We start from the raw sequence: 16,507 nt of genomic DNA on the forward strand, positions 1-16,507 counted from the left end.
GTTGAGACTTCTAAGAACACTAAATAGAGTATAACGGTCCAATTTGATGCCTTAGGAATGCTTAATTCTATGCATAGACAAGTTTTTCCCGTTTCGTGCAATTTTGAACTTAACTTGGTCTATTGGCTTCTTTACCTAACGAAACGTTGTCCAAAAGCTAAACTGGCAAGTTAAGACTTCTAAGAACACTAAATAGAGTATAACGGTACAATTTGATGCCTTAGTAATGCTGAATTCTATCCGTGTACAAGCTTTTCACGTTTTGTGCAATTTTGAACTTAACTTGGTCTATTGGCTTCTTTACCTAGCCAAACGTTGTCCAAAAGATAAGCTATCAAGTTAAGACTTCTAAGAACACTAAATAGAGTATAACGGTCGAATTTGATGCCTTAGGAATGCTCAATTCTAGGCATAGACTAGTTTTTCACGTTTCATGCAATTTTGAACATAAGTTGGTCTATCGGCTTCTTTACCTAACGAAACGTTGTCCAGAAGCTCAACTAGCAACTTAAAACTTCGTAGAACACTAAATAGAGAATCACGGTCCAATTTGATGCCTTAGGAATGCTCAGTTCTATGCGTAGACAAGTTTTACTCGTTTGGTGCAATTTTGAGCTTAACTTGGTCTATTTGCTTCTTGACCTAATGAAACATTGTCCAAAAGCAAAACTAGCAAGTTAAGACTTCTAAGAACACTAAATAGAGTATAGCAGTCCAATTTGATGCCTTAGGAATGCTCAATTCTATGCATGAACAAGTTTTTCACGTTTCGTGCAATTTTGAACTTAACTTGGTCTATTGGCTTCTTTACCTAACGAAACGTTGTCCAAAAGCTCAAATAGCAAGTTAAGACTTCCAAGAACACTAAATATAGTATAACAGTCCAATTTGATGCCTTAGGAATGCTCAATTCTATGCATGGACAAGTTTTTCACGTTTCGTGCAATTTTGAACTTAACTTGGTCTATGGGCTTCTTTACCTAACGAAACGTTGTCCAAAAGCTAAACTAGCAAGTTGAGACTTCTAAGAACACTAAATAGAGTATAACGGTCCAATTTGATGCCTTAGTAATGCTTAATTCTATGCATAGACAAGTTTTTCCTGTTTCGTGCAATTTTGAACTTAACTTGGTCTATTGGCTTCCTTACGTAATGAAACGTTGTCTGAAAGCTAAACTAGCAAGTTAAGACTTCTAAGAACACTAAATAGAGTATAACGGTCCATTTCGATGCCTCAGGAATGCTCAATTCTATGCATGGACAAGTTTTTCACGTTTCGTGCAATTTTGAACTTAGCTTGCTCTGTTGGCTTCTTTACCTAACTAAACGTTGTCCAAAAGCTAAACTAGCAAGTTAAAACTTCGTACAACACTAAATAGAGTATAACGTCCAATTTGATGCCTTAGGAATGCTCAGTTCTATGCGTAGACAAGTTTTCCTCGTTTCGTCCTATTTTGAACTTAACTTGGTCTATTGGCTTCTTTACCTAACGAAACGTTGTCCAAAAGCTAAACTAGCAAGTTAAGACTTCTAAGAAAACTAAATAGAGTATAGCGATCCAATTTGATGCCTTAGGAATGCTCAATTCTATGCATGGACAAGTTTTTCAAGTTCCGTGCAATTTTGAACTTAACTTGGTCTATTGGCTTCTTTACCTAACGAAACGTTGTCCAAAAGCTAAAATAGAAAGTTAAGACTTCTAAGAACACTAAATATAGTATAACGGTCCAATTTGATGCCTTAGGAATGCTCAATTCTATGCATGGACAAGTTTTTCACGTTTCGTGCAATTTTGAACTTAACTTGGTCTATTGGCTTCTTTAGCTAACGAAACGTTGTCCAAAAGCTAAACTATCAAGTTAAGACTTCTAAGAACACTAAATAGAGTATAACGGTCCAATTTGACGCCGTAGGAATGCTCAGTTCTATGCGTAGACAAGTTTTCCTTGTTTCGTGCAATTTTGAACTTAACTTGGTATATGGGCTTCTTTACTTAACGAAACGTTGTTCCAAAGCTAAACTAGCAAGTTAAGACATCTAAGAACACTAAATAGAGTATAAGGGTCCAATTCGATGCCTCAGGAATGCTCAATTCTATGCATGGACAAGTTTTTCACGTTTCGTGCAATTTTGAACTTAGCTTGGTCTGTGGGCTTCTTTACCTAACTAAACGTTGTCCAAAAGCTAAACTAGCAAGTTAAAACTTCGTAGAACACTAAATAGAGTATAACGGTCCAATTTGATGCCTTAGGAATGCTCAGTTCTATGCGTAGACAAGTATTCCTCGTTTCGTGCTATTTTGAACTTAACTTGGTCTATTGGCTTCTTTACTTAACGAAACGTTGCCCAAAAGCTAAACTGGCAAGTTAAGACTTCTAAGAACACTAAATAGAGTATAACGGTCCAATTTGATGACTTAGGAATGCTGAATTCTATCCGTGGACAAGTTTTTTACGTTTTGTGCAATTTTGAAATTAACTTGGTCTATTGGCTTCTTTACCTAGCAAAACGTTGTCCAAAAGCTAAGCTATCAAGTTAAGACTTCTAAGAACACTAAATAGAGTATAACGGTCGAATTTGATGCCTTAGGAATGCTCAATTCTATGCATAGACTAGTTTTTCACGTTTCATGCAATTTTGAACATAAGTTGGTCTATCGGCTTCTTTACCTAACGAAACGTTGTCCAGAAGCTAAACTAGCAACTTAAAACTTCGTAGAACAATAAATAGAGTATCACGGTCCAATTTGATGCCTTAGGAATGCTCAGTTCTATGCGTAGACAAGTTTTCCTCGTTTGGTGCAATTTTGAACTTAACTTGGTCTATGGGCTTCTTTACCTAACGAAACGTTGTCCAAAAGCTAAACTAGCAAGTTGAGACTTTTAAGAACACTAAATAGAGTATAACGGTCCAATTTGATGCCTTAGGAATGCTTAATTCTATGCATAGACAAGTTTTTCCTGTTTCTTGCAATTTTGAACTTAACTTGGTCTATTGGCTTCTTTACGTAATGAAACGTTGTCTGAAAGCTAAACTAGCAAGTTAAGACTTCTAAGAACACTAAATAGAGTATAACGGTCCAATTCGATGCCTCAGGAATGCTCAATTCTATGCATGGACAAGTTTTTCACGTTTCGTGCAATTTTGAACTTAGCTTGGTCTGTGGGCTTCTTTACCTAACTAAACGTTGTCCAAAAGCTAAACTAGCAAGTTAAAACTTCGTAGAACACTAAATAGAGTATAACGGTCCAATTTGATGCCTTAGGAATGCTCAGTTCTATGCGTAGACAAGTTTTCCTCGTTTCGTCCTATTTTGAACTTAACTTGGTCTATTGGCTTCTTTACCTAACGAAACGTTGTCCAAAAGCTAAACTAGCAAGTTAAGACTTCTAAGAAAACTAAATAGAGTATAGCGGTCCAATTTGATGCCTTAGGAATGCTCAATTCTATGCATGGACAAGTTTTTCACGTTCCGTGCAATTTTGAACTTAACTTGTTCTATTGGCTTCTTTACCTAACGAAACGTTGTCCAAAAGCTAAAATAGAATGTTAAGACTTCTAAGAACACTAAATATAGTATAATGGTCCAATTTGATGCCTTACGAATGCGCAATTCTATGCATGGACAAGTTTTTCACATTTCGTGCAATTTTGAACTTAACTTGGTCTATTGGTTTCTTTACCTAACGAAACCACTAAATAGAGTATAACGGTCCAATTTGATGCCTTAGGAATTCTCAGTTCTATGCGTAGACAAGTTTTCCTCGTTTCGTGCTATTTTGAACTTATCTTGGTCTATTGGCTTCTTTACCTAACGAAACGTTGTCCAAAAGCTAAACTATCAAGTTAAGACTTCTAAGAACACTAAATAGAGTATAACGATCCAATTTGACGTCGTAGGAACGCTTAGTTCTATGCGTGGACAAGTTTTCCTCGTTTCGTGCTATTTTGAACTTAACTTGGTCTATTGGCCTCTTTACCTAACGAAACGTTGTCCGAAAGCTAAACTAGCAAGTTAAGACTTCTACGAACACTAAATAGAGTATAACGGTCCAATTTGATGCCTTAGGAATTCTCAGTTCTATGCGTAGACAAGTTTTACTCGTTTCGTGCTATTTTGAACTTAACTTGGTCTATTGGCTTCTTTACCTGACGAAACGTTGTCCAAAAGCTAAACTATCAAGTTAAGGCTTCTAAGAACACTAAATAGAGTATAACGGTCGAATTTGACGTCGTAGGAATGCTCAGTTCTATGCGTAGACAAGTTTTCCTCGTTTCGTGCTATTTTGAACTTAACTTGGTCTATTGGCTTCTTTACCTAATGAAACGTTGTCCAAAAGCTAAACTAGCAAGTTAAGACTTCTAAGAACACTAAATGGAGTATAATGATCCAATTCGATGCCTTAGGAATGCTCTATTCTATTCATAGACAAGTTTTTCACGTTTCGTGCAATTTTGAACCTAATTTGGTCTATGGGCTTATTTACCTAACGAAACGTTGTCCAAAAGCTAAACTAGCAAGTTAAGACTTATACGAACACTAAATAGAGTATAACGGTCCAATTTGATGCCTTAGGAATTCTCAGTTCTATGCGTAGACAAGTTTTCCTCATTTCGTGCTATTTTGAACTTAACTTGGTCTATTGGCTTCTTTACCTAACGAAACGTTGTCCAAAAGCTAAACTATCAAGTTAAGACTTCTAAGAACACTAAATTGAGTATAACGGTCCAATTTGACGCCGTAGGAATGATCAGTTCTATGTGTAAACAAGTTTTCCTCGTTTCGTGCAATTTTGAACTTAACTTGGTCTATGGGCTTCTTTACCCAACGAAACGTTGTTCCAAAGCTAAAATAGCAAGTTAAGACATCGAAGAACACTAAATAGAGTATAACGGTCCAATTCGATGCCTTAGGAATGCTCAATTCTACGCATAGACAAGTTTTTCACGTTTCGTGCAATTTTGAACTTAACTTGGTCTATGGGTTTCTTTACCTAACGAAACGTTGTCCAAAAGCTGAACTAGCAAGTTAAGACTTCTACGAACACTAAATAGAGTATAACGGTCCAATTTGATGCCTTAGGAATTCTCAGTTCTATGCGTAGACAAGTTTTCCTCGTTTCATGCTATTTTGAACTTAACTTGGTCTATTGGCTTCTTTACCTAACGAAACGTTGTCCAAAATCTAAACTATCAAGTTAAGACTTCTAAGAACACTAAATAGAGTATAACGGTCCAATTTGACGCCGTAGGAATGCTCAGTTCTATGCGTAGACAAGTTTTACTCGTTTCGTGCAATTTTGAACTTAACTTGGTCTATGGGCTTCTTTACCTAACGAAACGTTGTTCCAAAGCTAAACTAGCAAGTTAAGACATCTAAGAACACTAAATAGAGTATAACTGTCCAATTTGATGCCTTAGGAATGCTTAATTCTATGCATAGACAAGTTTTTCACGTTTCGTGCAATTTTGAACTTAACTTGCTCTATTGGCTTCTTTACCTAATGAAACGTTGTCCGAAAGCTAAACTAGCAAGTTAAGACATCTAAGAACACTAAATAGAGTATAACTGTCCAATTTGATGCCTTAGGAATGCTTAATTCTATGCATAGACAAGTTTTTCACGTTTCGTGCAATTTTGAACTTAACTTGCTCTATTGGCTTCTTTACCTAATGAAACGTTGTCCGAAAGCTAAACTAGCAAGTTAAAAATTTGTAGAACACTAAATAGAGTATAACGGTCCAATTTGATGCCTGAGTAACGATCAGTTCTATGCGTAGACAAGTTTTGCTCGATTTGTGCAATTTTGAGCTTAACTTGGTCTATTGGCTTCTTTACCTAGCGAAATGTTGTCGAAAAGCTAAACTAGCAGGTTAAGACTTCTACGAACACTAAATAGAGTATAACGGTACAATTTGATGCCTGTGGAATGCTTAGTTCTATGCGTAGACAAGTTTTCCTCGTTTTGTGCAATTTTGAGCTTAACTTGGTCTATTGGCTTCTTTACCTAACGAAACGTTGTCCAAAAGCTAAACTAGCAAGTTAAGACTTCTTAGAACACTAATTAGAGTATAACGGTCCAATTTGATTCCTTAGGAATGCTCAATTCTCTGCATGGACAAGTTTTTCACGTTTCGTGCAATTTTGAACTTAACTTGGTCTATTGGCTTCTTTACCTAACGAAACGTTGTCCAAAAGCTAAACTAGCAAGTTAAGACTTCTAAGAACACCAAATAGAGTATAACGGTCCAATTTGATGCCTTAGGAATGCTCAATTCTATGCATGGACAAGTTTTTCACGTTTCGTGCAATTTTGAGCTTAACTTGGTCTATTGGCTTCTTTACCTAGCGAAACGTTATCCAAAAGCTAAACTAGCAAGTTAAGACTTCTACGAACACTAAATAGAGTATAACGGTACAATTTGATGCCTATGGAATGCTTAGTTCTATGCGTAGACAAGTTTTACTCGTTTTGTGCAATTTTGAGCTTAACTTGGTCTATTGGCTTCGTTACCTAACGAAACGTTGTCCAAAAGCTAAACTAGCAAGGTAAGACTTCTAAGAACACTAAATAGAGTATAACGGTCCAATTTGATGCCTGAGGAATACTCAGTTCTATGCGTAGACAAGTTTTCCTCGTTTTGTGCAATTTTGAGCTTAACTTGGTCTATTGGCTTCTTTACCTAACGAATCGTTGTCTAAAAGCTAAAATAGCAAGTTAAGACTTCTAAGAACACTAATTAGAGTATAACGGTCCAATTTGATTCCTTAGGAATGCTCAATTCTATGCATGGACAAGTTTTTCACGTTTCGTGCAATTTTGAACTTAACTTGGTCTATTGGCTTTTTTACCTAACGAAACGTTGTCCAAAAGCTAAACTAGCAAGTTAAGACTTCTAAGAACACTAAATAGAGTATAACGGTCCAATATGATGCCTGAGGAATGCTCAGTTCTATGCGTAGACAAGTTTTCTTCGTTTTGTGCAATTTTGAGCTTAACTTGGTCTATTGGCTTCTTTACCTAACGAAACGTTGGCCAAAAGCTAAACTAGCAAGTTAAGACTTCTAAGAACACTAAATAGAGTATAACGGTCCAATTTGATGCCTTAGGAATGCTCAATTCTATGCATGGACAAGTTTTTCACGTTTCGTGCAATTTTGAACTTAACTTGGTCTATTGGCTTCTTTACCTAACGAAACGTTGTCCAAAAGCTAAACTAGCAAGTTAAGACTTCTACGAACACTAAATAGAGTATAACGGTCCAATTTGATGCCTTAGGAATGCTCAGTTCTATGCATAGACAAGTTTTTCTCGTTTCAAGCAATTTTGAACTTAACTTGGTCTATTGGCTTCTTTACCTAACGAAACGTTGTCCAAAAGCTAAACTAGCAAGTTAAGACTTCTACGAACACTAAATAGAGTATAACGGTCCAATTTGATGCCTTAGGAATGCTCAGTTCTGTGCATAGACAAGTTTTTCTCGTTTCAAGCAATTTTGAACTTAACTTGGTATATTGGCTTCTTTACCTAACGAAACGTTGTCCAAAAGCTAAACTAGCAAGTTAAGACTTCTAAAAACACTAAATAGAGTATAACGCTCCAATTTGATGCCTGAGGAATGCTCAGTTCTATGCGTAGACAAGTTTTTCACGTTGTGTGCAATTTTGAGCTTAACTTGGTTTATTGGCTTCTTTACCTAACAAAACGTTGTCCAAAAGCTAAACTAGCAAGTTAAGACTTCTAAGAACACTAAATAGAGTATAACTGTCCAATTTGAAGCCTTAGGTGTTGGATCGGATGGCACCACAAGAGGGGGGTGAATTGTGTCCTTAGTCAATTTTAGACTAGGTCACCTCTTTTTTCAGTTTCACCCTAAGCGGAAGCTAAATACCAAATTGAGTACTAGTGTAGATGTATATAAGTCAAGTAGAACAATCAATTTGAGCAAATCACATATAAAATCCTAATATGATTGTATGGTCTCCTAATGGCAGATGTGAGCATAAAGCAATCAAATAAGCTCAAGCAAGTCAAGGACAATTGATATAAGCAAGATAAATAACTTTAAGATCAAGAACCAAGCAAGATGATCAAGTATGTATATGTCACTTGTAAAACAAATGTAATTAGGGCACAAAATCAGATTTGACAATTAATTGAACAAGCTTGACTCTAGCAACCTAAATGATCAATTTCAAGTATGTATGATATGAGAATGCAATGCTAATTGAAATTGCTGGAAAGTAAAAGAGGCAAGAGATTTATAGTGGTTCGGCTTAACCCAAGCCTACTCCACCCCCAAGTCCCACTTGGGAATTTCAAACACTCCACTATGGCTTATTCAACCGAGTCAAGCGGAACTCATACAACCAGTGTTTTTGTAGCTCAAACACCAAACTTTACACACCGTGTGGTTTATAGCTCACCACACTAACTCAATCAACAAATACAAACTCAAATATGGCTCCAAGTGTTGCCGGATATGAGGTAAGTTTAGGTTCAAAGGCTGGCTCTTTTGTACCTGGATTTGTAAGTGTATAGGGCTCAAATGAAGCTCTTGAAAAGCTGGAATGGGAATGGTAAGCACAAAACTCAGATTTGAGATTTTTGGTTGTTAGGGTTTGTGAAACTTTTAGTAGTGTAACAACCAACGAAAATCAGTTATCACAAGGCTTGAATGATGAAATGGAGATGATGAATGTAGCCTTAGAAGTGCTGGAAACCAGATTATATCACAAAGGAAATGACTCTTGAGAATATGATGAAAATCAGATTTGAAAGGCTCAAGAGTAACAATAAAGCTTTGCTTGGCTAGCGTATATGATCTCTCTTCAAAATCAAGTATGTAATCAAGGAATGAATGAGTAAGAGAATGAAAGCTTGAGAGATGAAGAACTCTTAAGAGAGAAAGAGTAATTTTCGGCCAAGTTTATGCACCATAGACAAAGAGTTAATTTTTGTAGAAATTGTGGAGTGTAAGCTCATGAAATGAGGGCCATTGGATTAGATATGAAAAATATGGACCCTTGGATCAATATAGCTGTTAGAAGGCTTAGAGAAGTGTGAAAATGATTTCAACAAGTCTCTCTTTGCTGGGAGGAATAATGGCCATTAGATGAGGAAGGTTTAAAGATAGTCATTGGATAAAAAGGTGTAGTGGAAAGGTTTAATCTTGAACCAATGGATCAAAAAGATATTTTGGAGGGAAGGAATGTGGACCATTGGATGAGGAAAAACCTTTGAAATAAATCACCTTCCTTTGTCTCTTTCCAAAGTGCTTTTCCAGCAAACTATATCTCTTTTGTAGCAAAAGAGGTCTTGAAAATGTGAGGCATTTATTGCATGTCTCCTCTTGCTTTTTGGCTTTAAATCTCTATTGTTGACTTGTAGCTCTTATTGGCTCCACTAATCCATTTCATGTATCCACTTCATATGCCATGTCATCACGTCCATGTCATCTGCCACGTCAGTCTATTGACTTTGACTCTGACCAGAAAGTCAACTTTACTTCAATTGGCTCCATTTAAGCTCCGATATATTCTGACCATGATTGACCACGACAATGACTTTCTTAATCATGTTTGACCATGATTAAGTCTTCATTACCGTTCGGTTAAGGTCACCATGTTGATACTTGATCATCCTACACAATTAAACTCAAGACATGCTATGTAAGCCTTGTTAGGGCTTCTTGCAATGTTAGCCCATGTTAGTTCAATAAATCAAATTCCCATGCATTTTGGGCAGGACATATAGGTCGAAGATTTCTCATGTACATTATGGATCAAAGTTCAATCAATCATGCTTTTGTAATCACTCAAACATATATATTCAACATTAGGAATGCTCAATTCTATGCATAGACAAGTTTTCACGTTTCGTGCAATTTTGAACTTAACTTGGTCTATTGGCTTCTTTACCTAACAAAACGTTGTCCAAAAGCTAAAATAGCCACCTAAGACTTCAAAGAACACTAAATAGAGTATAACGGTCCAATTTTATTCCTTAGGAATGCTCAAGTCTACGCATAGACAAGTTTTTCACGTTTCGTGCAATTTTGAACTTAACTTGGTCTATTGGCTTCTTTACCTAAAGAAACGTTGTCCAAGAGCTAAACTAGCAAGTTAAAACTTCTAAGAACACTAAATAGAGAGTAACGGTCCAGCTGGATGCCTTAGGAATGCTCAATTCTATGCATAGACAAGTTTTTCACGTTTCGTGCAATTTTGAACTTAACTTAGTCTATTGGCTTCTTTACCTAACGAAACGTTGTCCGAAAGCTAAACTAGCAAGTTAAGACTTCTAAGAACACTAAATAGAGTATAACGGTCCAATTCGATGTCTTAGGAATGCTCAATTCAATGCATAGACAAGTTTTTCACGTTTCGTGCAATTTTGAACTTAACTTGGTCTATGGGCTTCTTTACCTAACGAAATGTTGTCCAAAAGCTAAACTAGCAAGTTAAGACTTCTAAAAACACTAAAAAGAGTATAATGGTTCAAGTTGATGCCTGAGGAATGCTCAGTTCTATGCGTAGACAAGTTTTCCTCGTTTTGTGCAATTTTGAACTTAACTTGGTCTATTGGCTTCTTTACCTAACGAAACGTTGTCCCAAAGCTAAACTAGCAAGTTAAAACTTCGAAGAACACTAAATACAGTGCAACGGTCCAATTTGATGCCATACGAATGCTCAGTTCTATGCGTAGACAAGTTTTTCTCGTTTCGTGCAATTTTGAACTTATCTTGGTCTATGGGCTTCTTTACCTAACGAAACGTTGTCCCAAAGCTAAACTAGCAAGTTAAAACTTCGCAGAACACTAAATAGAGTAAAATGGTCCAATTTGATGCCTTAGGAGTGCTCAGTTCTATGCATAGACAAGTTTTTCTCGTTTCAAGCAATTTTGAACTTAACTTGGTCTATTGGCTTCTTTACCTAACGAACCATTGTCCAAAAGCTAAACTAGCAAGTTAAGAGCTCTAAGAACACTAAATAGAGTATAACCATCCAATTTGATGCCTTAGGAATGCTCAATTCTATGCATGGACAAGTTTTTCACGTTTCGTGCAATTTTGAACTTAACTTGGTCTATTGGCTTCTTTACCTAACGAAACGTTGTCCAAAAGCTAAACTAGCAAGTTAAGACTTCTAAGAACACTAAATAGAGTGTAACGGTCCAATTTGATGCCTTACGAATACTCAATTCTATGCATGGACAAGTTTTTCACGTTTCGTGCAATTTTGAACTTAACCTGGTCTATTGGCTTCTTTACCTAATGAAACGCTGTCCAAAAGCTAAACTAGCAAGATAAGACTTCTAAGAACACTAAATAGAGTATAACAGTCCAATTTGATGCATGAGGAATGCTCAGTTCTATGCGTAGACAAGTTTTCCTCGTTTTATGCAATTTTGAGCTTAACTTGGTCTATTGGCTTCTTTACCTAACGAAACGTTGTCCAAAAGCTAAACTAGCAAGTCAAAACTTCTAAGAACACTAAATAGAGTATAAGGTCCAATTTGATGCCTTAGGAATGCTCAATTCTATGCACGGACAAGTTTTTCCCGTGTCGTGCAATTTTGAAGTTAACTTGGTCTATTGGCTTCTTTACCTAACGAAACCTTATCCAAAAGCTAAACTAGAAAGTTAAGACTTCTAAGAACACTAAATAGAGTATAACGTCAAGTTTGATGCCTGAGGAATGCTCAATTCTATACGTAGACAAGTTTTCCTCGTTTTGTGCAATTTTGAACTTAACTTGGTCTATGGGCTTCTTTATCTAACGAAACGTTGTCCAAAAGCTAAACTAGCAAGTCAAAACTTCATAGAACACTAAATAGAGTATAACGGTACAATTTGATGGCTTAGGAATGCTCAATTCTATGCATAGACAAGTTTTTCATGTTTTGTGCAATTTTGAACTTAACTTGGTCTATGGGCTTCTTTACCTAACGAAACGTTGTCCAAAAGCTAAACTAGCAAGTTAAGACTTCTAAGAACACTAAATAGAGTATAACGGTCCAATTTGACGCCGTAGGAATGCTCAGTTATATGCGTAGACAAGTTTTCCTCGTTACGTGCAATTTTGAAATTAACTTGGTCTATGGGCTTTTTGACGTAACGAAACGTTGTTCCAAAGCTAAACTAGCAACTTAAGACTTCTAAGAATACTAAATAGAGTATAACGGTCCAATTTGATGCCTTAGGAATGCTTAATTCTATACATAGACAAGTTTTTCACGTTTCATGCAATTTTGAACTTAACTTGGTCTATTGGCTTCTTTACCTAACGAACCGTTGTCCAAAAGCAAAACTAGCTAGTTAAGACCTCTAAGAACACTAAATAGTGTATAACGGTCCAATTTGATGCCTTAGGAATGCTCAATTCTATGCATGGACAAGTTTTTCACGTTTCGTGCAATTTTGAACTTAACTTGGTCTATTGGCTTCTTTACCTAACGAAACGTTGTCCAAAAGCTAAACTAACATGCTAAGGCTTCTAAGAACACTAAATAGAGTATAACGGTCCACTTTGATGCCTTAGGAATGCTCAATTCTATGCATAGACAAGTTTTTCACGTTTCGTGCAATTTTGAAGTTAACTTGGTCTATTGGCTTCTTTACCTAACGAAACGTTGTCCAAAAGCTAAACTAGCAAGTTAAGAACTCTAAGAACAATAAATAGAGTATAACGGTCCAATTCGATGTCTTATGAATGCTCAATTCTATGCATAGACAAGTTTTTCACTTTTCGTGCAATTTTGAACTTACCTTGGTCTATGGGCTTCTTTACCTAACGAAATGTTGTCGAAAAGCTAAACTAGCAAGTTAAAACTTCGTAGAACACTCAATAGAGTATAACGGTCTAATTTGATGCCTTAGGAATGCTCAGTTCTATGCGTAGACAAGTTTTCCTTGTTTCGTGCTATTTTGAACTTAACTTGGTCTATTGGCTTCTTTACGTAACGAAACGTTGTCCAAAAGCTAAACTAGCAAGTTAAGACTTCTAATAACACTAAATAGAGTATAATGGTTCAAGTTGATGCCTGAGGAATGCTCAGTTCTATGTGTAGATAAGTTTTCCTCGTTTTGTGCAATTTTCAACTTAACTTGGTCTATTGTCTTCTTTACCTAACGAAACGTTGTCCCAAAGCTAAACTAGCAAGTTAAATTTTCGAAGAACACTAAATACAGTGCAACGGTCCAATTTGATGCCATACGAATGCTCAGTTCTTTGCGTAGACAAATTTTCCTCGTTTCGTGCAATTTTGAACTTATCTTGGTCTATGGGCTTATTTACCTAACGAAACGTTGTCCAAAAGCTAAACTAGCAAGTTAAGACCTCTAAGAACACTAAATAGAGTATAACGGTCCAATTTCATGCCTTAGGAATGCTCAATTCTATGCATGGACAAGTTTTTCACGTTTCGTGCAATTTTGAACTTAACTTGGTCTATTGGCTTCTTTACCTAACGAAACGTTGTCCAAAAGCTAAACTAACATGTTAAGACTTCTAAGAACACTAAATAGAGTATAACGGTCCAATTTGATGCCTTAGGAATGCTCAATTCTATCCGTAGACAATTTTTTCTCGTTTCATGCAATTTTGAACTTAAGTTGGTCTATTGGCTTCTTTACCTAACGAACCGTCGTCCAAAAGCTAAACTAGCAAGTTAAGACCTCTAAGAACACTAAATAGAGTATAACGGTCCAATTTGATGCCTTAGGAATGCTCAATTTTATGCATGGACAAGTTTTTCACGTTTCGTGCAATTTTGAACTTAACTTGGTCTATTGGCTACTTTACCTAACGAAACGTTGTCCAAAAGCTAAACTAACATGTTAAGACTTCTAAGAACACTAAATAGAGTATAACGGTCCAATTTGATGCCTTAGGAATGCTCAACTCTATGCATAGACAAGTTTTTCACGTTTCGTGCAATTTTGACCTTAACTTGGTCTATTGGCTTCTTTTCCTCATGAAACGTTGTCCGAAAGCTAAAATAGCAAGTTAAGACTTCTAAGAACACTAAATAGAGTATAACAGTCGAATTTGATGCCTGAGGAATGCTCAGTTCTAGGCGTAGATAAGTTTTCCTAGTTTTGTGCAATTTTGAGCTTAACTTGGTCTATTGGCTTCTTTACCTAACGAAACGTTGTCCAAAAGCTAAACTAGCAAGTTAAGACTTCTAAGAACACTAAATAGAGTATAACGGTCCAATTTGATGCCGTAGGAATGCTCAATTCTATGCATGGACAAGTTTTTCACGTTTCGTGCAATTTTGAACTTAACTTGGTCTATTGGCTTCTTTACCTAACGAAACGTTGTCCAAAAGCTAAACTAGCAAGTTAAGACTTCTAAGAACACTAAATAGAGTATAATGGTCCAATTTGATTCCTAAGGAATGCTCAGTTCTATGTGTAGACAAGTTTTCCTCGTTTTGTGCAATTTTGAACTTAACTTGGTCTATGGGCTTCTTTACCTAACGAAACGTTGTCCAAAAGCTAAACTAGCAAGTCAAAACTTCATAGAACACGAAATAGAGTATAACGGTCCAATTTGATGCCTTAGGAATGCTCAATTCTATGCATGGACAAGTTTTTCACGTTTCATGCAATTTTGAACTTAACTTGGTCTATTGGCTTCTTTACCTAACGAAACGTTGTCCAAAAGCTAAACTAGCAAGTTAAGACTTCTAAGAACACTAAATAGAGTATAATGGTCCAATTTGATTCATGAGGAATGCTCAGTTCTATGCGTAGACAAGTTTTCCTCGTTTTGTGTAATTTTGAACTTAACTTGGTCTATGGGCTTTTTTACCTAACGAAACGTTGTCCAAAATCTAAACTAGCAAGTCAAAACTTCATAGAACACGAAATAGAGTATAACGGTCCAATTTGATGCCTTAGGAATGCTCAATTCTATGCATGGACAAGTTTTTCACGTTTCATGCAATTTTGAACTTAACTTGGTCTATTGGCTTCTTTACCTAACGAAACATTGTCTAAAAGCTAAACTAGCAAGTTAAGACTTCTAAGAACACTAAATAGAGCATAACGGTCCAATTTGATGCCTTAGGAATGCTCAATTCTATGCATAGACAAGTTTTTCACGTTTTGTGCAATTTTGTACTTAAGTTGGTCTATGGGCTTCTTTACCTAACGAAACCTTGTCCAAAAGCTAAACTAGCAAGTTAAGACTTCTAAGAACACTAAATAGAGTATAACGATCTAATTTGACGCCGTAGGAATGCTCAGTTATATGCGTAGACAAGTTTTCCTCGTTACGTGCAATTTTGAACGTAACTTGGTCTATGGGCTTCTTTACCTAACGAAACGTTGTCCAAAAGCTAAACTAGCAAGTTAAGACTTCTAAGAACACTAAATAGAGTATAATGGTCCAATTTGATTCCTAAGGAATGCTCAGTTCTATGTGTAGACAAGTTTTCCTCGTTTTGTGCAATTTTGAACTTAACTTGGTCTATGGGCTTCTTTACCTAACGAAACGTTGTCCAAAAGCTAAACTAGCAAGTCAAAACTTCATAGAACACGAAATAGAGTATAACGGTCCAATTTGATGCCTTAGGAATGCTCAATTCTATGCATGGACAAGTTTTTCACGTTTCATGCAATTTTGAACTTAACTTGGTCTATTGGCTTCTTTACCTAACGAAACGTTGTCCAAAAGCTAAACTAGCAAGTTAAGACTTCTAAGAACACTAAATAGAGTATAATGGTCCAATTTGATTCATGAGGAATGCTCAGTTCTATGCGTAGACAAGTTTTCCTCGTTTTGTGTAATTTTGAACTTAACTTGGTCTATGGGCTTTTTTACCTAACGAAACGTTGTCCAAAATCTAAACTAGCAAGTCAAAACTTCATAGAACACGAAATAGAGTATAACGGTCCAATTTGATGCCTTAGGAATGCTCAATTCTATGCATGGACAAGTTTTTCACGTTTCATGCAATTTTGAACTTAACTTGGTCTATTGGCTTCTTTACCTAACGAAACATTGTCTAAAAGCTAAACTAGCAAGTTAAGACTTCTAAGAACACTAAATAGAGAATAACGGTCCAATTTGATGCCTTAGGAATGCTCAATTCTATGCATAGACAAGTTTTTCACGTTTTGTGCAATTTTGTACTTAAGTTGGTCTATGGGCTTCTTTACCTAACGAAACCTTGTCCAAAAGCTAAACTAGCAAGTTAAGACTTCTAAGAACACTAAATAGAGTATAACGATCTAATTTGACGCCGTAGGAATGCTCAGTTATATGCGTAGACAAGTTTTCCTCGTTACGTGCAATTTTGAACGTAACTTGGTCTATGGGCTTCTTTACCTAACGAAACGTTGTTCCAAAGCTAAACTAGCAACTTAAGACTTCTAAGAACACTAAATAGAGTATAACGGTCCAATTTGATACCTTAGGAATGCTTAATTATATGCATAGACAAGTTTTTCACGTTTCGTGCAATTTTAAAGTTAACTTGGTCTGTTGGCTTAT

This window comes from Tripterygium wilfordii, chromosome 9 (genome assembly GCF_013401445.1).
Source record: "Tripterygium wilfordii isolate XIE 37 chromosome 9, ASM1340144v1, whole genome shotgun sequence".
Classification (NCBI taxonomy): Eukaryota; Viridiplantae; Streptophyta; class Magnoliopsida; order Celastrales; family Celastraceae; genus Tripterygium; species Tripterygium wilfordii.